The sequence below is a fragment of the Odontesthes bonariensis genome, chromosome 11 (genome assembly GCF_027942865.1).
Source record: "Odontesthes bonariensis isolate fOdoBon6 chromosome 11, fOdoBon6.hap1, whole genome shotgun sequence".
Lineage (NCBI taxonomy): Eukaryota > Metazoa > Chordata > Actinopteri > Atheriniformes > Atherinopsidae > Odontesthes > Odontesthes bonariensis.
Genome location: NC_134516.1, coordinates 28436034 through 28442537, shown reverse-complemented (window position 1 = coordinate 28442537; position 6504 = coordinate 28436034).

The window sequence follows — 6504 nt, the reverse complement described above, 5'->3', positions numbered from 1 at the left end:
GAGTTCCCCTTTAAGATGAGACATTATTTCTTTCATTGTGCTATTCATTCATTACAGGAATTGTTAACTTAAGCATTTTGAATGAATACATTTTTAATAAAATGATCATTTTTTATGAGAGTTATTGTCGTTAACTTTTACTGAAAAGTATTTTTAATAAACCAACTGTCAATATCTTGTTATTGTAGGACTGGGTAGGCCTATGTTAAGTGAGCGCATGCCACAGACATAAATAATGATAATATTATTATAATAATAATATGTAATAAAATATAATATATTATAAAATAATATAATAATAATATATAATATAATATAATATAATATAGAATAGTTCCTTCTTACCATTCTGTGATGGAGGATATCTACGAGGATTGAGGAGGGTGTCGAAGCAGTGAAGTAGATCCAAGCAGTCTTCGGGGAATCTGTCTTGTAAGGCATCTATCAGATGTTGAACAAACCGTTCTCTGACTTTTCTGAAAGCTTGGATTGAGCGCTCGCTTGCGTTGGTCACTTTTATATCCATGTACTTGCCGTCTTCATAGCCTGCCAGGAAATTTTCCTCTTCTGGACCCGGGGCATCTCGGAACTGTGTGAATGCCGCGACAGATGCTTGCACTACTGGTCGGATACTGGAGAGATTGACGTCGTCTTTCTGAAACACTAAATTCAGCTTGGTCATCACAGGTAGCATATCGGCCAATGCGTGAGTCAGGGCTATGAAGCTGTAGGTCTGGATTTGACCTAGCAGTCCTTGCGCTTTTGCATTTCCTCTCAAGGCCTCTTCAGTTAGCTCCATGACCACAGCTGGCCAGTTGTGTTTCATGGCCTTCACCGCCCTGTGTAGGGATAGCCAGCGCACTGCGCAAGGCTGCTTGAGGCTGACCATGTCCTCGTCGTGGAGTTCAGCTGTAAGTTGGCGCAGCCGGTTTGTTCTTGTTGCTGAGTGCTTGTAGAAGGAGTACACTGATGAGATTGTGTTTTTGTAAGATGTGATGTTGTTGACGGACTTTTCTGCGTCCAGGGCAGCAAGAGCCGCTCTGTGGGCCACGCAGTGCACTTGTATGGAGAAGGGATTCGCCTGCTTAAGCAAAGCACCAACCCCACCATGCCTCCCCATCATTACGCTTGCACCATCTGAACCCAGGCCAATGACACGAAACAGTTCTACATCCATTTCCCGAAGCACAGCGACTAGGCGATCATAAATGCATCTTGCGGTCCCGCAGTCCACATCGTAATTTCCAAGAAAGCACGTCTCCACCTTTCCTTCCATTTCCAGCTTTAGATAAACGATCAACTTTTTGTTAACTGTGATGTTTACTGTTTCGTCGATGATCAGTCCAACAAAGTCACTCCTTTTTATTTTTTCCTGTATCTGATTCATCACCACATCTCCTAATGCCTTCTCCATGTCATCAACAGAGTCACTGTGGTGATAAATACCATCGGTAGTGACGAAGTCTGGAGCCTCGAGAGCTCGCAGAAGCTCTGTCTGCGCAACAAACTGGTTTGAAGGAATTACATGTTTGGCCATATGGAAGACAATTTTGAGCTGTGATGACAACTTTTTCTTTGAACTTTCCGTGGCCTTCTCGCAGTGGCTTTTCATGACAACCTGCTGTGGCTTTAAATGGAGCGTGGAGACATGGTCATTGCTTTGGCTGTGTTCAATTACAGCGGACATTCTCAAATTAGTCGATCCTTTTGTAAAACCATTGCGTCGTCCGGCCATTTCGCAATGCGAACAGAACATTATTTCTTTACCGCTAACAACCTCACACCTCAGCCATGTGAACTTTTCACCCCAATCGGAACGAAACACCCGAGACTTTTGCCTTTTCTCTGGAGGCGGAGGCGGCACATCTGGCACAGGTACAGACCGGTCAGCAGCAGCAGCAGCAGGACCTCTCTTGTTAGTCGCATCTGGAGTCGTCACATCTTTCAGAAAAAAACTTTTAAGGCTACTCTGCCTGGGACCGGCCATATTTTAACAATAGCCGACGTAACCTATTTGTTTGTTAGCAGAAGACGAAGCCGCATTCAATAAACAAAGGGGTGTTTTTACACTTTTCGTGGTAGAATCTTTGGTGCACGCGCAAACGCTCGGCCAATCACACGCCATACACCTTTCGATGTGTTTGTATTAGGTTAAATTATTTTATTCTAATAGGCTACTGTGTTACTACATTAGACTTAGCCTAAATGGTAGTATTATTCTGAAAATCAAATTGAGTTAGAGGGATTATTAGTAGGACATTATTAAAAATTCACGGGTTTTGTGCCGCGCTGGTGTGTGTGTCTCTAAGCAACTGTGAGTGACAGCACCGCGCGCAGGGAGCCAGGCAGACTCACAGAGGAGCGCAGCCGGGGAAGCGGGGCTTTGTGTGGGACAGACAAGTGTGAAAATACGGAACAAATGCAACATTTTGTTGCCAAATAAGGGACGATTCCGTATTTCAAGGGACGGGTGGCAACCCTATTTAGTCAATTTCAAACGGACACTTTGACCGGTGAGATTTCATTTTCTCGGACATTTATTTTTTTCTCCGGCCAATGTCCGGTAATTACCGGACAACGGAATGTCAGGTCACACTGTGTGGTAAAGCGTCACTGCTGAAAGTTGGTGGCAGAAAGTTCAGGGCCCAACTTGACTGCAGACACAAAGAAAGTGATTTTAACCCCCAATAATATATAAAGGCCCACCTGGAAATACTTCAGATTTTGGTCAGTTGATGGAAAAATTTAGAAGCCTTGACAGTTGTATACGAGCTACAGTTACCGTATCAGTCGACCACCAGCAACATGAGGATACATCTTGAAAATAGACTTGGCATAACATGAAACAAAAATTGTTAAGTTTCAACTTTATTGAACCACCTATACAAGTAGTGAAGTCTGTTAACTTAAGCCAAAAAAAAAAACCCTAGGTAAGGTCATCATTTGACAAGACTGCTGAAGACAGCACTGGCTGTGGCTCAACTGTAGAATATTTAAGGAGTATCCAGCCAAGTATTTCAAGCACAACGTTGGTTTGGCAAGCCTTCAGATTGGCTACCGTGCACTCAGCAACCCATAGAAGGGGTTGTGTCTGGCTGCCATGTACAGTTGTAGAGAAATGGCTGTAAAGGATGCTGTAGCTGATCGCTGTAGTCAATTGAGCAACTATTTAACACTTCCATAGCAATTCCTCTCAAGATGCAGAGCTTTGAGACGCCATGTTTGAAACCAAAAGCAGAATGTCCGAGTCAAATATGACAGGCGATGCCTGCCATTTGCCTTGAACCCAGATGGTGTACACAGGACATTGTTTCCCTTAGTCAATCACTCTGAAGCAAGATCATTTGACAAGATTTTATTCAAAGACTAATAAGAATCTTGTGCCGTTGGATTCAGCTTTCCAATCTGAAACAGAACCAGATTAGTTAGAGCATTGAGATAAAGACATTTGCAGGTACCACTCAACATACCCTCTGCACATCATGTTCAGCTCTAGCGGGCACTAGGGAAGAACTTTCTGCTGCCCAGAACCATGGCTGTCAGTAATATGCTCCTTCAAGTAGTGGACGTCCTGAAAGTAGTCTTTGCCCTTCTCATGCTGCTGGCTGAAGGTGCTGTAGGTTCCAGAAGGGTACAAGCCATACAAAAGCCTGTAGTCAAAGTCAGGAGAGCCACCCACACCAAAGCGTGGCACCAGTACGGTTGCGGATCCCGGTCCAGACCCTTGGCGGTCATCCGGGTAGCCGAATTCCTCCCGTCTGCTGCTGGTAATTCCCGAGTTCAGCTTCCTTGGTGACACTGGAGGTCTCCCCTGACTGGAGGACAGGGCCAGGTGGTGACAGAGGGGCTGCAGGGAGAACGTCAGTGAGGCTGAGGGCTTGGGCTGACGCATCCTCAAAGACTGAGGGAGCAATAGCCCACTGGGTTTCTGTGTGGAGACATTTCACAATTAGTCCTTTTCACAGCAGAAGTTCTGATAGCACAGAGTATTAACGTCGCAGTTTCCAAGGATGTAAAGTTAAAAGCTCAACCCCCTCTCCAGAGATTTTGAGCAGGCCAAATGAAAAGTACAGGTGCAATACTCGGGTTCTCTTTGGTGCCCCAGTAAGGCCGCTTAAAGTGAAGGGCCTTTCCTCCAAGCAGAAGGGAGCCATTACACACCTGAGCATCATTTTGTTTTAATACACTGTTCTGAATTTTTTACAATTCAAACACAGCAGGTTTCTGCTTCAGAATAGAGTTCGGCAAAATTTGCTAGTGACTACATGAACACACAGACACCTTTAGGCTTCCAAACATATTTTGGGCCATCTACACTCCAAGCAGAAGATTTACCTTGTGGTCCAGATTGGGCAGCTCCAGGTTGCAGAGCGCCAGCGTCAGATCCTACATCAACAGGTACATAAGTGACAGTAGAGTATCCTGTTGCAGGCAGGCTAGAGCTCAAGCTGCTCAATGCTGGACCCGTCTGAACAGCCTGTGGGACACCAGAAGCTTGCACAGCCATTTGCACGGGCACAACGGAGCCAGAGCTGCTGAATCTTGGGTCTGCCTGAAGAGCACCTTGGACAAAACCAGGAGCTTGGACAAAACCGGGAGCTTGGACAACCAGTTGCGTTGGCACAAATGAGCCATAGCCACTGAATCTTGGGTCTGCCTGAAGAACAGGTTGACTTACACCAGAGGATTGCACAGGTGTCGCCATATAAACGTCACTGGAAGCAGTGTAGGGCACGGTCACCGGGCGGCCAGCGGCTGCTCCCTGGTAAGAGCCAAAATTACCTGCAGCTCTTGTGCCGCTGCTGCTCTGGCCTGCTGATTTTGAACCTGGGTGCATGAGAACAAGTTTAGCAGAAGCTGATTCAAGAAAGCATGTAATGTTTTACCACAACAGATGATAGCACACCTTTAGTGGGAAAACCCCATGTAGCAGCAGTCAACAAGGCAAAGAGGGAAACCCTGAAATTATGTACAACAAAGAGTAAGAATGCAATATTAACTAATGTTTCCAATCAATCAAACAAAAACTGTGAAAGACAGCTTGTGCTTATCACTCAGGAAGAACCCAGCAGCTGTCATGGTGAAAACAAGCTATGAGAGGAAACAGCAAGGGTGAAGGTTTATAAATAATGCCACAGACCAGCCCAGACCAATCAAAGCTTAACGTGCTAACAACAGACAGCTGCTTGTGAGGGACTATCAGGACAGGTGGACGCTGGAGGCTCATCTGGTTGCTCTGGTATCAGCCTCATTGTCTCCTCTCGCCTCCACCCTCCTGTCTGTGCTAAAGGCACTTAGTCACTGCCAAATATTTTACTGTCGTAAAATAGCTCTACCCAAATGGTCGTAATTCTCAGATTTTCTATTTCAGTTAAACGTAGAAGCTGGAAATAACATCCTCGATGTTGAGTTTTCACACTGACCCACTGACACATTTAACAAGTTAACTGAGGCCTGTAGAGTCTGAGATGTAGCTCTTATTGGTCCTTTAAAGGAGACATGTTTTGCCCTTTTTGGTACAATTTCCCGAGGTCTTACTGAAATATATGAGACAGGTCAGGAGCTCCTGGTCTTATTGGCCAAGTTTTCCCCCAAAAGTGTATTTTATTTCCTAAACATGATGCTTTACTAACTTTAACCCAGTACTTTTAATGTTTTACACCTTTCGGCCAAGTAGTTTTGGAAAAAAGGTGAAAAACGAATGAAGGAAACAACGGTCTCACAGCAGTCCAAAGACTGGTGTCAAACACAAGTCCCGTGTTTAGGAGATGGTTGACTATCCTCTGCATCCTTTTTAATCTCCTGACTTGGTCAGTGTTACTTGTTGATAATCCAGCGGTGCAGGATGATGTTTCCTGTTAGTTTTGGCAGAACTGGTGCTCAGCTGCTGGCACAGAGGAATAACTGGCCCAGCAAAGAGCCTCCAACAAATAACCAACCGGATGATCCAGAACTTCCTGCAGCTAAACAAAGAGAAAACAGAGGTCATTGTCAGCTGTTAAAAATCTGAGCTCAGCTTCAGGCTGTGATGTTAAAAAGCACAAACCAAGCAGGAATCTGGGTGTTATTATGGACTCAGAGCTGAACTTCAGCAGCCAGATCAGGTCAGTTAGGAAGTCAGCCGACTATCACCTGGAGAATATTTCCAGGATTAAAGGACTTCCTTCCCTGGTTACCTGTCAGATTTTATTACTCATTTTAAAAGCTTTGAATAGTTGGACGGTTGCCTCTGTCTATGATCTGTGAACTCCTTACTCCCCTGATTGCTGCTCACACGGCCCACTGTTTAATATAACTGAGCTGTTCATTAGATGGAAATGAATCCCTGCATACTCCTAAAAATCACTTTATTTTGAGGCTTTTTCTTCAAATTAAAACCCCACTTTCATAATTACTCGGGACTCTTTGTAAAATGCAAATAAAGCCAGAAAGATATGATCTTAGAACTATTAAAAAGTTCTATCTAATTAGAAATAGTGCAAGTTCGGTGCCATCTGTTGGTTT